The 15,513-nt window shown below is 48.8% G+C and overlaps 1 long non-coding RNA gene across 1 annotated transcript; it reads right to left on the reverse strand.

The window, feature by feature from the left end:
* Positions 1–6,454: 6,454 nt before the first annotated feature.
* On the reverse strand, positions 6,455–15,206 carry LOC139356033 (uncharacterized). The gene is made up of 4 exons (XR_011607403.1): positions 13,808–15,206; positions 8,707–8,768; positions 7,085–7,263; positions 6,455–6,745 (listed from the first exon to the last, which is right to left on the reverse strand). It is a non-coding gene; the product is annotated as an uncharacterized lncRNA (long non-coding RNA).
* Between the last annotated feature and the right edge of the window lie 307 nt (positions 15,207–15,513).

Genomic DNA, 15,513 nt, shown 5'->3' on the forward strand with positions numbered 1-15,513 from the left:
AGCAAGGCTACCCTTGGCAGGTGGACAAGACCAGATAGAAAAGGTACAGCAGAGCTAGCGATGGTATTCCTGTGTTTCCCTTCCCCTGGGATGTCCTAATATCATGATTAAGAGAGGGGAGGACTGAGAGACCTCTCATAGACCTTCAGGCAGAAAACCGTAGAAGCGATTGTCTCTTTCCTCTCAACTCTAGGGAGAAGGTATCTGTTTCTCAAGGCAGGGGCTTGGGGAGGGAAGAGAGGACCATTGACAGGACAGCCCAGCACAGCATTGGTCGGGGCTGCTAAGGGGGCTTTGGATGAGTCAGATTTGGCCTTGAGTCCTGATCTGTCACTCACCATGTGACCTCACACAAGTCACGTGATCACCTTGGGCTTCAGCCTCTCTGCAAAGTGGAATATTCCCCACTGGATTCTTCTGAGGGGTGTGGGTATCACTGGGTGTACACTATCTACTGGTGTAGACAGAGGGAATGGATGAACATCAGCTACCTCAGCTGCCAACCCAGAGGTGTCCCAAGGCATGCCCTGGTAGCACTGCACCCAGTGTCAGCAGAAGCATATGGGGGAGGAAGCAGGGGGTGGTGCTGCAGCCTCTGCAGGACGCTGCTCAAAGGGGTCGCCAGTGCTTGCCTGGGCTCCGCCATGCAAGATCCTGCTCTTGAGCACGCAGAAGTCGCAGCCCTCCATCCTCAGGCCCCCAGGAGGAGCCTTCCTGATCAGTGCCCCATTGGATGAGTTTCAGGAAAGTATCATGCCATGACAAATTAATTATTTTTCTTCTTTGTCTAATCCAATATTCTTTTTATTTATCTTACACACTAAAAACCTTCAAGATAAAGTCCCTTCCAAATTACCATTGCATTTTTATCACAGAAAACTGTTTACATCTCTTGTTTCTTCTTATTTTTAGAATATTATGAGTTCTTATCCTGGGGTCACAGGGTTCAGGAGATTCACAAAACTTTGGACTCAAATGTACAATTCAGTGTGTGTGTGTGTGTGTGTGTGTGTGTGTATGTGCATGTGTGCATGTTTGAGTGTGTATTGTATTTTTGGGAAGAGGAGATTCATAGCTTTCATCAGATTTCCAAGAGCAAAGAAACCCTGCTTTAGATGGTCTCTAAAAATATCCTAATTGTATTATTTGGCAGTGCTTGTCTTAACCTTTTATGGGTCACTTGGGTGGGAGCAGAGAATAAAAGTTTCAGTCCCAATACAGGATGTTGTATGTTGAACCTGGTCCTTCCACCACAGGCAGAAGAGCAAAGGACTTTAGTTTTCTCTGTTGTCAGATGAAGGAACCTGGGTACTCTTAAGTTGGTGGTTCTTACAGTGGAATGTCCAGTCGCCAGCATTCTTTCCACCAGGGGATTTGTTTAAAAAGCAAATTCTGGTGCCCCAACCCCGACAGGCTGAATCAGAAACTCTGGGGCTGGGGCCAGGCATTGCAGGTTTATCTGCAACCTCCCCCCTCCCCGCCCGCTCCTCCTGGAAGCACTGATACGCTGTTAAATGTGTGAGAGCCACCGCCCAGAGAAGGACACAGCAGGCGGTGCGGGGAAGGAATGAGGCCACTGCCTGGGCCTCCTGCTATGCACTGGGCTCAGTGCTTATCGCACGCTAAGTGACCTCTTTATATTCCTAAAATGTTTGAAACCCATCTGCTGATTTAGCCTGCGGAAGGAATTTTTTTTATAGTTAATATCAATATATTGAAGCTACGTAGCCAGAGAAAATGATTTTCATATTTCAATCACATAACAAATGAGGAACCACGACTGGGAGCTGCATCCCCAGAGGGCGGCGCTCTGCATGGTAAACAGTGATCTATTTCACTAGTAAGTATTTGTCAGTCTGCTGAAGAGCTTGCTGCTACAAATCTTCGTTCTTGTTTGACAAACGCTCTGAAGCGGTTCTGGGGCTGAGACAATTGTGTCTCCTGGCCAGGGCCTCTGTTTTGGCTTCTTCATGACAGACACTGTCTCTGAGCAAACTCTCCAGGATCCTTTGCGCCTTCCTTTAGACCAGGCCTCAGCCTCGGCCCTGTCCTTGGCAGTCCAGCGCAATTTTAGCAAGAATCCGGTGACCTGAGTTTCCTAGGAATCTCCCACTCTCCATATCTGATCAAATTCCTCACCCCTACCCCATGCCTGCCTTAGCAGGAGCCCGTCAGGCTGGTTTAGCAAGAACCCCTTCCCCACAGTCTCATCTGCGTGGTTTCCATCTGGTGACCGCCCACTGCTTCTCGGCCGCACTTCCCAGCTGCCCCTGCCATGGCTGGAGTCGAGCCTCTCTCCCTTGCTGCAATGGTCCTGTGTAAAGTCTGTCTTTCCTGCCATTTATCGGGGTCCAGCTCTGCCACTTCTGACAGGACAAAGACTCCGCCCCTCTTGCTGAAGGTTCATTGCACATGACATAAAGCTTCAGTGCCTGTCCCTGGGCAGACCAGACTCCAGGGAAGACATGGCTCCTGGAGGAGTGAAGAAGAGCAGATGCCCTCCAGGTCGGGGCCCCTTTGTTCAGGAACTGGAAGTTTCTTTGGCAGCTCTGTTCCAACATGCATTCATGCCCTCATGCACCTGGCAGATAGGCTGAGTGTAGTGACAAACATTCCCCAAACCCTAGCAACTCCACACCACGGAGATTTATTTCCTGCTCAAATCACAGTTTTATGGGTGACAGCCGAGTCGTTCAGGGGCCCTCCAGGGGCATTGCCCCCACAGAATCTTTGGATTCCCTGCTTCAGCCTCTGTGTCCCCAGCAGATGAGGACAGAGAAGGGGATGCTGAGCACTTCCGCATTGAACCACCCAGGGCAGAGGAGAGGATGCGCCCTTCCACTGATGCTCCAGTGGGGAGAGCCAGCCCCATGGGGGCCGGGGCCCAGCTCTGCTCTCAGGAGGAGAAACAGAAGCACCATTGCCACTGGCGGAAGCTCTGCACAGTCCCTGTGAGGACAGCCTCAGTACAGAGAAAATGCACATACGTGCAGAGACACAGCTGGGTGGGTCCCAAGGGGCAGTGGCTCACATGGCAATACCACTTAGATCTGAGACTGGGGCCCTGGCGAAGGTGTCTCCTGCCACCCTGAGTCATGCAGGGCCCACCCTGGTGAGCACCTGTGGTCTGTATGGAACCCCCCTTTGCCTGCAGATGGTGCATTTCTGGATCTCAGATTCTGTCCCATGGCTCTTGTGCCATCCACTCCTGAAGCAGGCCTTCTTCTGACTTTCTCTCGCTCTGGACTTTGCTTGCACTCCAAGGAGAGCTGGGGTATCCCTTGCTTCCCAGTTCAGGATATTCAAGCCCCATTCAAACTCCTGGACACAGTGGAAGCTGCAGGCCCATAACCCAACACATCTCTGGTCTCCCGGCAAAGCCCTCCACATCCACGCTCACCTGAACCCAGGGCCTTTCTCCTGCCTTGTTTTCTCCTCCAGCTTCATGCTTCCGTGTTGGGCTTCACTGCTCCACAGCCTCCCAGCCTCAGAGCAGGCGGGGACTGGCCACATGGCCCACGCCCCATATCTGCCAACAAGTCGAGTCCCTGGTGCCGGAAACAGTTAATGCTTTTATTAGTTACCAAATCATCATTCAAAGCCCCCACATCTTTCATTAAACTTCAGAAATGAATCACTCTGCGCTTGCTTTAGAAAACGGCAAGGCTAAGTGAGAATAACCTCCCCCCAGACAGCCCTGTGCTGCATCAGGCCTCCTAGGTGCTGACACTCATGCTGGGAAGGGACCTGCCACGCTGAATAACCCACGTAGCAAGGCAGCAGCCACCGTGGCATCGCTGACTCCACACGCAGGAAGCCGACTGCGTTCTGTCTCCCTGTCAGTTTGTTCTGGGGTAATTCAGTCAGAGCTCACGACTTTAGACAGAAGTTTGTGTTGCCCTGGCTTTGGTATTTGGGCTTGGTGTGAGTCTCCCTAGAGCTTCAGTCCAGAGCTGACATCTCTTGTGATCTGAAGGTAGATGTCCCCTTCCGGGTTTCCAAGCCCAGGAGAAGCACCCTGCCAATTGCTTCACATTTAGCGTCACGTGTGTTCTAGAGCACGCGTGTTGACAGCAGCAGAGGGTCGGCTGAGTCTGGAACTGAGAGTGTCAGAAGAACCAGAGGGTCAAGGACGAGATGCGAGCACAGGAGACACCTGGACCCCAGACCGAGAGCAAGGGCCGGCAGGTGGGGTGGCAGCATGGAACGAGATCTGGGCACAGGGATGGGGTCTGGAGGACTCTTCCAGGAGGCTGAGATGCACCCAGACTGCCCAAGTCCATCTGCTGCTGCCTCCTCCTTCGGGTTAAGTGGGGTATCTGATGCCCATGTGGGACCCTCACCCACGGGGGGCCTTTCCTGGCTTCTGAACTCCAGAGGAGCATATTAGAAGTTTCCTTCCCAGAGAAAAAATAAAGTAATAATACTTAGACCCTATATGGTGCTTTGCCTCTTCAAAGCAGTTTCACACACAGAGCTATAAAAATGAATGTAAACTTATCAAAGTAACACTATAAAGATGCCTGGGAATTATGAATGTGCTGTAAGTAAAATTAAATCGTGGTGATAGCAGAAGCATTATTTTTATGCCTTGAAAACCTCAGTTACAGATTGACTATAGAAAACACGATGACTCCTGTATATTTAAAGTCTGTATTTTAAACAGTTTTCCGCTATGCAAGTGTCCTAGTCTGGCCTTCGGGGAGAGATGAACGGATATGTGCCGGTGGTGTTAGCGGTTATCTCAAGTTCTTCAGGCAGAGACCCTGTCCTCTTCACCGTCCACAACCCTGCAGGGGCCATGCCTCCCTGTGCCATCTGCAAGGTCCGATAAGAGTCCCTTCCTTTCCGGAGTCCCCCTCTGAATCGGTGAAAGACCACAGTGCTCAGAAACTAGAGATCTGCCCTCTGTTCTCTTGGAGCTGTGAGAATAGGCAGGTCAGGGAGCCTCTCGGAGCCACAGAGCTTTTGTCTAAGCTGGGGGATGTGCAGCAGGGGTCCTTCCTATCTCCCTTGTGAAGCTTTGGGAACAGGCCTTGCAGATGCTAAGCAACCCACATATAGTGACAGCCATGCTCCTCCCTAGTTCATCTGTCCTGCCTCCTTCCCTCTCATCTCTTCCATGATCAGCTCTTAAAACTGGAAGAATCCTTAGCAATGATCTCATCTGGCACCATGCCCAAGGAACAAGAACCGTCTGCACCTTCCCTGCCTGTAGGAATCACCCAGTCTGGAAATTGCAGAGCCACCATGGACCTGGTGAATGGGCCCTCTGCCGTACCGTCCCCAGATCCAACTCGTTACTGAGTGCTGGAAGCTGGGGACACTGTGGTTGTTAGCTACCAAAAAGTTGCTCCAAACTCCCATATCCAGTTTCAGGAATGAGTCCCTGCACCTGCTATTTTATAAAATGTTACAGCTGCGTTAGAATAGCCTCACCCCAGCACCCCCTGGACTGGGGTCAGCTGTGTGTATGGGATTCCTGACGAGGTCTGCTCTTACTCTCCCAGACCTCCTTCCACGGCTGAGGCTGTGTTGAGACTTGGGATGGCCTTGTGGGGTGCAGAGCCCAGGCTCCCACTCTCCCTGAGGCTTTCCAGCCCAGCATCCCAGGGTCTCACTGGAGCATGTGGCAAGGAGCTCATCCACCCCACCTGGAACAGCGACCGAGCCACAGGAGGAGGAGGAGATGCTCATGGCAGAGCCCTGGTCCTGCCCCACCTGGAACAGCGATGGAGCCACAGGAGGAGGTGCTCATAACGGAGCCCTGGTCCAGGCCAGGTTCCCGGTGAGGGGCTGTCCGCTGCAGCCCATCAACTCCTCACACCAGCAATGGCAGGAAGAAGGCACAGGCTGTCACACGGTGCTCAGCCAGCATCAATGCAGGGAGTCAGTCTGTGGTGTCTCTGTTTCCAGGGAGGGGCAGGAAGTGACCATGCCCTTGGGCAAGGCTGGCTCCCCACACCTGCTGGAGCTGCTGGGAGTCACACACCAGTCAGGTGGGGGTTCATTCCCCGCCCAGGCCGTGTGCAGCAACCCATGCTGCCAGGGGCTCTCCGGCCTGGGCATTGCAGGGGATGGCTCAGCTGGTCCTGGTATCGGGCGGGGGCAGGGGCAGTGTGGCCTCTCAGACTCTGGGGCAGCTGCAAGGCTATCTACTCCACGGCTTTGGGACACTTTGCGTCCCAAAGACGACGCGGTTTCGTTCTGAAAACTCTCAGAACGCAGCTCCTCGGAGGGAGTCAGCCACTCACAGAGTCAGGCTTGCTCCAGGCAGGTTTGGCTTCCGTCCTTATATTTGTTCTCTGGAACAGTCCCCAAGGATAGCCCAAGAGGGCCATGGCAGGGGGTTCTTAAGGGGAACAGAGGGCTTTGTTAGGGCTCCAGGAGGAACAGCTCTACCCGAGCAAGCTGCAAAAGCTTCCAGTCCGTGGCTGCCTGGCATGGCTGAAGGTTGTTTCTTTATTAAATAAGACAACGTTGAGGGATAACTGAAGAAAGCTCCCATTTTTTGTGTCAGAACAAGCAGTGCACTTGTGGTCAGGAGTGTGGGCGCCTGGGTGGGCAGAAGGAGGCTCTCAGGACTCCTGTGCTCCTGAGAGTGGGGCTCCCGGGACCTGGATCCACAGGACAAGGAGAGCAGCCTCCCAGGCACGTGAGATGTCCATGGAGCCCACAGGCCTGGTGAGCACACAGAGGAGACGGCGATGATGGGCGTGTGAGAGGAAACCCCGGGATCGGGGTCCTGGGCAGAAGTGACAAGTCCAAATCCTCATCGTGGGGTGCCTAGAGGAGTAAACAGGGCCTCCTCCCCCAGCCGTCCCGGATCTCTCTCTGTCACTCCCTCTCTTCCTCCTCACCCCACCCGTACCTCTATCTCAGGGCACTCACAGCTGGCGAGGGCTGCTTACATTTTGGTGTCTCCCTGTCTGTCTGCCTGCCCCCTCTCTGACTGCGGTGGGCCCATCATGTTTGCCTCCCAGGCCCTTCCTGCAGAGCCGGGCCTGGGGTCTGGGGTCTGTAGACCCCACACAGTGCTGGGGGAGTTGTGGAGCAGCCCAGCAGCCCTAGTCTTTTTTCTCACCATCCCTGAGAGAGAGATGAAGCATGCTGAAGTCTGTCTAGAAGGAAGAAGGCTTCTGAAAAGCCAGGTGTCCCAGATGCCACTCCCAACGGGTCCTCCTGCCTGCAGGAGCATCTCCTTCTCCTTGAGGCACTGTTCAACCCAGAACCAGCTTTCTCCGGGGATGTTGGCTTCAGAACCTGGAAGATATTGTGGAAGGTTCTTGACGGGGAGAAGTGTGCTGGCTGTTTTCTGTGCCCTGCCCCCCGGACCCATTTGAGTTTTTGCTTTGCTTGGTGCTTGGCAGGAGGCAGCCGGGCTGCACCCAGGGCTCCCCCGCCTTCTGCTTATGACTGGATCTGGCTAGCGGGAACAGAACAACAGGAGGAGAAAACTCCATGCCCCTCCCCACTGTCTCTCGTGGGCACCATGGCTCTGGCATGCTGTGCCCCCATGCCAGGCTCTGTTTCCTACAGCTCCAGTTTTCTCCCATTTCTAGTACATTATAGCATTCTTTCCCACTTCTCTTCAGGCCTGGAAGGAGTGATGGGTTCCTATATTTGCCAGTCTGCTGCCCGTAACCTTGCCTTTACCCCTCCAAATAGTTGATTCATTAAATTTCTGCATTATTCCAGTTCAGTGTGTCTTTCATTCTGGGATCCTGTATGATACAAATGTTTGCCTCTTTGTGATCAGTTTCATCTCGGGAGACAACTGTATGTCTTTATGATGCAATTAAAGGATGATTTGCCATGTGGCTGACTGCACATCCCAAGAATTTTCAGAGATGAGTAAACTGAATGGCTGCAGATATACCCCCAACATCTCTCCTGAACAGGTAAAGCCTGTGTGTTTATGGTAAAATTCAGCAGCATTAGGCAATGCTCATGTTTCTAGTTTGCAGGCTTCTGAGTGCTACCACACATTTATAATGTGGGGTGGGAGGGAGGCTTCTCATCCCTGTGAAAGGCTGCCTCATTAAACGGAGGTTTCTTTGTGAAATAATCTGGTGTGCTTTCCTCCCATTATCATAAGCTCAGCTCGAGGTTCACCCACTCCAGCCTTCTCAGAATTCATTGTCAAAAGTAACCGCTCCTTCCTTTAAACTGACAACTAGCATTTAAAATAACCTAATAGTCCAAATTTCCATAGGTAGCTTGTCTTCCCTACAGGTCTACAAACATCTCAAATGAGTTCCTTGTTTATGTGCCCAGGTTGATTAGCAAAAGCCTGCCAAGAGTGAGCTCATAAATGTTCTGCTCGTCCCACTCATTGGATGGACAGCTTTTGTACAGTAGTTTCAAACACACAAGTTCTTCCCTGCATTCTGAAAACACGAAGATCAATCACACATTGTCTTAGCAAGCTGGTGAAAGATCTGTATTCCATGATCTTAAAAAATAGCAGGGGGATTTTCACTTCCCTACAGTGGGTAGAGTTACCAAGCATCTAACTTATTCTGCAAAGAAGGGGAAAATTCAATATTCATGATTACTTAATGTTGCCATAGCTTGAGTTACAAGTTAGAAAGACTTGAATTAAAGAGAATTGAATTCCCCACTAAGAAACAACCTGTTCTCACCAAAGTAGTTTTCATTTTCTGTTTTGAATGTGAATATAAGTATTAGGTAGCTTTTTCTAACCAGAGGACAGAGGCTCTTCCCCTTTTCCTCCATGGACCCATGGGTCTTCATTCTACCAGCTCCTGTAAGGGAGAAGACAGGCTTCAATCTCGGTTTCCCACAAAGCCTGCTATGTCTATTCTTCAGAAACTGCTCAGTTTTGAAGTTTGGAATTCTTGCTCTGTAACAAAACAAAACGAATGGAGAACACCACATGTCAAGAACACCACGGGGGAGTTCTTGAGCTAAGAGTTACCCAGAGAGATACTGGGAATGAAGAGTGTAAACCGGCAGGAGAGGTTCTCACCTCCAGCACTGGTGCAAGTCTCAGCTCTGGCTGCCAGAGGAGGGGGATGGCCTGGAGAACTTAGGCAAAGAAATGGTAAAACATGCACCTGCTCACCCACATACACATAAACATACACTCACCCACACAGTCACATTCACACACACACATACACAACCACACTTGCACCCATTCACACATGCACACTCTCACACAGTCCCACACATTCACCTCATACACCCTCCCACAATCACACAGACACCTCACACACACTCACCGATATTCACATATACACAACCACACTCACACCCATTCACACAGGCACACACTTTCACACACATACACCTCATACATGCTCCCACACCTCAGACACTCCCACAATCACACAAGACAACTCACAAACACCCACACAGTCATATTCACACATGCCCACACAGACATCTCACACATACACACATGCTCACACAATCACACACAGTCACACACATACACCTCTTACACGCTCCCACAATCACACAGACACCTCACACACACACACGCAGTCACATTCACACACTCACACATACACAACCACACTCACACCCATTCACATATGCTCACACTCTCACACAGTCACACACATACACCTCACACACACTCCCACAATCACACAGACACCTCACACACACCCACACAGTCACATCCACACACTCACATATACACAACCACACTCACACCCATTCACATATGCGCACACTCTCACACAAACAACACACCTCACACACTCCCACAATCACACAAGACAACTCACACACACCCACACAGTCACATTCACACACACATATATACACATCTACACTCACCCATTCACACATGCCCACACTCTCACACAGTCACACACATACGCCTCATACACGCTCCCACAATCATACAGACACCTCACACACACCCACACAGTCACATTCACACACTCACACATACACAACCACACTCACATCCACTCATATATGCACACACTCTTACACAGTCACACACAAACACCTCATACATGCTCCCACGATCACACACAGACACCCCCGCCCACACACACACTCCCTCAATGATACACAGACACCTCAAACACACTCATACTCACACACATGATCACACAATGGCACATAGACACTTCACACATGCTCATACACACACCCACAATATCAAACACAGACACCTCACAAACTCACACACATGCTCATGCACACAGACATCTCACAATACACACATGCTCACACAATCACACACAGACACCTCGCACATGCTCACACTCATACACATCATACACATGCCCACACAAATCCACACAGGCACCTCACACACACACACACACACACAATCACACACAGGCACCTCACACACTCACACACACACAATCACACACAGACTCATCACAGATGCTCACACTCATACACATGCTCACACAGCCACAAAAGACATCTCACACACATGCTCACACACAAGCTCACACAACCACAAACATACACATCACACATGCTCACACTCATACACACAACCACACACAGACATGTCACACCCTCACACACATACACTCACACAGACACCTCGCGATCACACTCACACACACGCTCATACAATCACACAAGAACACCTCACACATGCACTCACACACACTTGCACAATGACACAGGCAAGTCCAACATACTCAAACTCATACACATGCACACACAGCCACACACAGACACCTCACATGCTCACACACACAGACATGTCACAATCACACTCATATACACGTTCACACAATCACACAAACACACATTCGCACACACTCACACTGTCACACAGAGATCTCACACACACTCTCATAGACATGGTAACAATCACACAGAGACACCCCACACACTAACACACACTCACAATCACACACACGCTTCACACACACAACACCTCACAATCTCACTCATACACATGCTCATACAATCATATACAATCACAAACGCTGCAAACATGCTCACACTCACACACATGCTCACACTCACACACACGCTCACACACTCACAATCACACTCATATACGTGCTCACACAATCACACACAAACACACACACTCACGCTCACACAATCACACACAGAGATCTCACACACTCACACTCATAGACATGCTCACTCAATCACACACAGACACCTCACACTCATGCACACTCACACAGTCACACACAGACACCTCATGCATGCTCACACTCATACACACTGGCACAATTACATTCTTATACATGCAACCAAGACTAACTTGAAGGAGCGTGGGCTCCTTTGATCCTGTGTCAAAAACCATCAGAACTGCAGGTGCGGTTACTCCAGGAACCGGGCCCCAGCCATGGCCAGGAGGGGAAGCAGGTGGTCCTGCTCGTGAGAACTGCCCTGACTGGCTCTCTGTCCCTCTATCCTCTGCCAGCTCACCTGCCTCTCTAGTCATCATCCCATTCCTCACCATTCTCCTGAAACCCGACCTTTACCTTCTCAGGGGCATGGGGCAGGGCTGACTTCTAGGAGCCAGCGCGGCTGATGCCTGTCGGTGGTTGTGCTTGTCCTGAGAACAGAACCTGGCCCACAAACTGCAGACAACCTCCATGGAGGACTGGGTGCTGGGGGTTGAAGGGTGTGAGGTGGACCCCCTGTCTCTGAGGAGCTCTGCCACTGGCTGAGGGAGAAGGACCTTGCTGCAGCCCCTCACCCAGGCCATTTTGAATTCTGTAGTGGAGTGGCAGAAGGAGCTCAGACACCCCTGAGCCGTGCCAACACCAGGGAGCCAGTGGCAGCTGATTCGCCTTTAGTGATGTGGACCCCACAAGGCCTGCGTTCTGGGGCGGGACCTCTATCCATGGTGCTGACGCAGACCTTCAGCGATCCCAGTGCCCAAAGGGCCGTCGGCAGCACGGAAGGAAGGGAGGGAGGGAGGGGCTTGAAACGCTTCAGGATAAACCCTACATAGCTTCTGTCTGAAAGAAACAAGAGGAAGTAAAGAAAAATCAGCTTGAAGCAAAGCTGAAACTGCATAAAATATTTCCAGAAAAGAAGCAATTGGAAGGGCCCCATGGCCTTTGTACAGCACAGGCTGGGGTAGAAGCTGCCAGCACGTCGGAGAAGCGGGGATGTCTTTGAACACCATTCTGGTGCAGCAGTCTCTCCGAGTTTCATGATCACACTCATTCCCTGAAGATCCAAATTCCAGTGTCTTCTGCTTTTCCTAAATCAAGTCTGAGAGAGATTTTGGCACCTACCCCTCACCAAATGACTCAGGGAAGGCCACCTGCCTATGAGTGGAAATGTGGGCTATAGAAAGTCAAGACAAAGCATCCGTGGAGAATCAAGGCAGCAATTCGCTTTCACAAATAGCTAACACCTCTCATCGGCCATCTGGCTCTGCCACAAGTTAAGCAAGCTGGGAATGTTGGAGATGTGACTGCCAAATCAAGACATCCCCCATGGGTGGATGGGGAAAGGGGTTTTCTCCAATAAAGGCAGACTGTGAGTTAGGGATCCACTGGAATCTAGCAAAGGAGCTACAAGGGGAAGCTGGCGAGCATGTGAAGAAGTGACCCAAGCTCCAATTATCCTGGCATTTATTTACATAAATATTTTACTTATGTTCTAGAAGGGATTGCATGCTGTGTGTGCTGGGGATTTGAAGGAGATACTGAATTCAGAAACTCTTTAAAGAACAGATTTGGTTCAGGTATCAGATGATCGGGTGTTGGGATGCTTGTACCTGAGCTCCTCCAAATCCCAACTTTACCCCTGCATAGGTGGTTGCTCCAATCCTCTGGTATTAGCAAGTATTGCAGTATCCAGTACCACATGTACTGGGTTATTGATTTGTCCAATTCTAGCACAACTGGACACAGTTTACGGTATCTCAACCTTTCAAAGCTCAAAGGACATTTTACAAATTAGACTGTACTGTGCTTCCGATGTTCTGCTAATTTGGTTCCTATGTGTGATTTCACAGCTGTGTACAGTGTGGGAAAGCCAGAGGCTCACATGCTGGAACTACTTTGCTAAACCTATTGATAACATTGTCTTTCCTTTACGACTGAGGAGAGATGATACTATAAGCCTCTCTAACACTAAATAAAAAAAATAATAATTTTATCCCAGCAGAGTGTTTCCCAGGTATTTGTGCTGACCTGAACCTCTACTCCAGGAAAAGTTTCTATTGATCAGCGTACATGAGCCCCTTTATGGCTCCATGTGAAAAACATACAATAGGCTGACTCTTCACGGGTTTCGTTAGAGTCCACAGTCCAACCTGAATGTTGAATTGCTCAGAGAGTTTTCACCTGGAAAACAAAGGTCTTTATTATAATAATCCTTTCCAAGGAGCTCCATTTTTTAATCCAGAGTTCAGTTACTGACAATGGTGTTACAGAGGAAATATTTTTTTTTCCTAAGCACATTATCAACTTAGTCCTGACTTTCAGGTTTTATGCTACTGATATTATTCACTCAATTTTCAATACATTTTGGTCAAGTTAAATGTATGAAATACATCCGCATAAAACCAAAAAGCAATCCGAAGGATAGATTCATAAGCAAGGTGGAATTTTCTCCTTCTTTATGAAAATGATAGTATTCTGTGAAGGAAGTAGGAAGAAAATGATTGCTTTTACTGCAAATGCAATGGTCTAAGAGTTTGGATAGTTTTACATAGAACCTGCCGATTACGTAACTTTTAGTAATAATTTTCAGAGAGGAAATATCGCCATCCAATATGATGCTTCTCATGTAATGTAAAATGTTACAGTCTAGCATGTCTCTACTGGAGAAAAATGCCCACAGAAAAGCAGCTAAGAAGGGGTTGTTTCACCTGCAAGTTTTGCTTTATCGATCTGTACAGCCCTAGGGGTCTCTTGTCTGTGGCGCCTCTCCTTGTGAGTGATGTATGTGCCTTTTTACGGAGATCATCTGGAGACAAAGCCATAGCTTTAGAGAAGAGGCGCTAAGCTGGAGTTGCTGTGCAGGTTCTTGTCATTGTGACATCACTACCACCCTTTCTGAATAGCTGTTGCTACATTGCAAACGAAGCCAACTTCTGTGTGAATTTCCCAGGAGTCCCTTCTCTGTACAGTGCTGAGTTAGAGCCATCCAAAGAGAAACATGTGCATGAGATTTGCAATATGAAATAGAGGAACGGACTTTCTTCTCCAAGGCAGTTGGAGACAGGATGTATGCAGATGTGAAGTTCTTATCATCTCCAGCCATTGAGTTTTTTGTGCGTGCACTTTGGGGCCCTGAAGCCTGAATCAAAATTCTATGTCAGGCTCTAAGTGCCCCTGGAGATGTGGAAATAAACACTATAGTTACTCTTCTCACAAAGCCCAAGCCTGTCATCAACGGGGACCAATAACCACAATAAGTCCATTACCATGTGGCTCGTGCTACACACCTTGATGCAGGTCCTGAAGGGGCAAGTGCCTGCCTTGTAGATGACAGCAGGCTTCCCCGGGGTTGGGGAGATCCAAGCCAGGATGAAGGGGTGAAGAGGGAGCTGTCACTCTTTGAAATCCTCCCAGAGAGTGCGCTGATGCAGGGCCCTGAGAAAGGTAACCAGACTAACAAAAGATGTATGGGAAATACCTGTGGAAAGCTACAAAACTCCAATAAAATAAATCAAAGAACTAAATGAATGGAGAAAACTTCCCTGTTCATGGGCAGAAAACTTGATATTTTTAAGGTGCCAATTCTTCTGAAATTGATCTATAGATAAAGCACAGAATTGTTCACAACACCAGCAAGTTACTGTGTGGATACTGACACACCAGTCCTAAAGCATATATGCTAAGATGAAAGACAAAGACTAGCCAATATAATACTTAAAAAGAAAAATATTGGAGGACTGACGGTATCTGACAATAAAACAGTAATCAAGACAGCACAGTATTGGTGAAAGAATAGACACATAGATCAGCGGAACAGAATAGAGAGTCCAGAAATAAATCCACACAAATACAGTCAACTAATTTTTTGACAAAGGAACAAAGGCAATTTGACGGAAAAAAAAAAGCATAGTCTTTTCAACAAACAATGTTGGAACAACTGGATGTCAATGTGTGAAAAAAGATCTAGGCACAGACCTTATAACTGTCACAAAAATGAATTCAAAATGTATCAGGAAGCTGATAAAATGCAGTATTATAAAACATGTTGAAGAAAACATATAAGAAAATCTGTGTGACTTTGGGTTTTTAGACACAACACCAAAAACATGATCCATGAATGAAAAAACTGGTGAGTTAGACCTTATTAGCATTTTAAAACTTTGTTCTGTGAGAGAAACTATTAAAAGAATGAAAAGCCAAGCCACAGACTGGGAGGAAATATTTGCAAAACACGTATCTGATAAAGGTCGATATCCAAAATATACAGAGAACTCGCAAAACTCAATAATAAGAAAAAAAAATTTTAATTAGGCAGAAACACCAAGCAGTCACTTCGCCAAAGCAGATACGCAGATGGCAGATAAACATATGAAAAGATGTTCAACATCATTTTTTTTTTTTAGACAGGGTCTCG

This window comes from Macaca nemestrina, chromosome 9 (assembly GCF_043159975.1).
Source record: "Macaca nemestrina isolate mMacNem1 chromosome 9, mMacNem.hap1, whole genome shotgun sequence".
NCBI classification, from domain to species: Eukaryota; Metazoa; Chordata; class Mammalia; order Primates; family Cercopithecidae; genus Macaca; species Macaca nemestrina.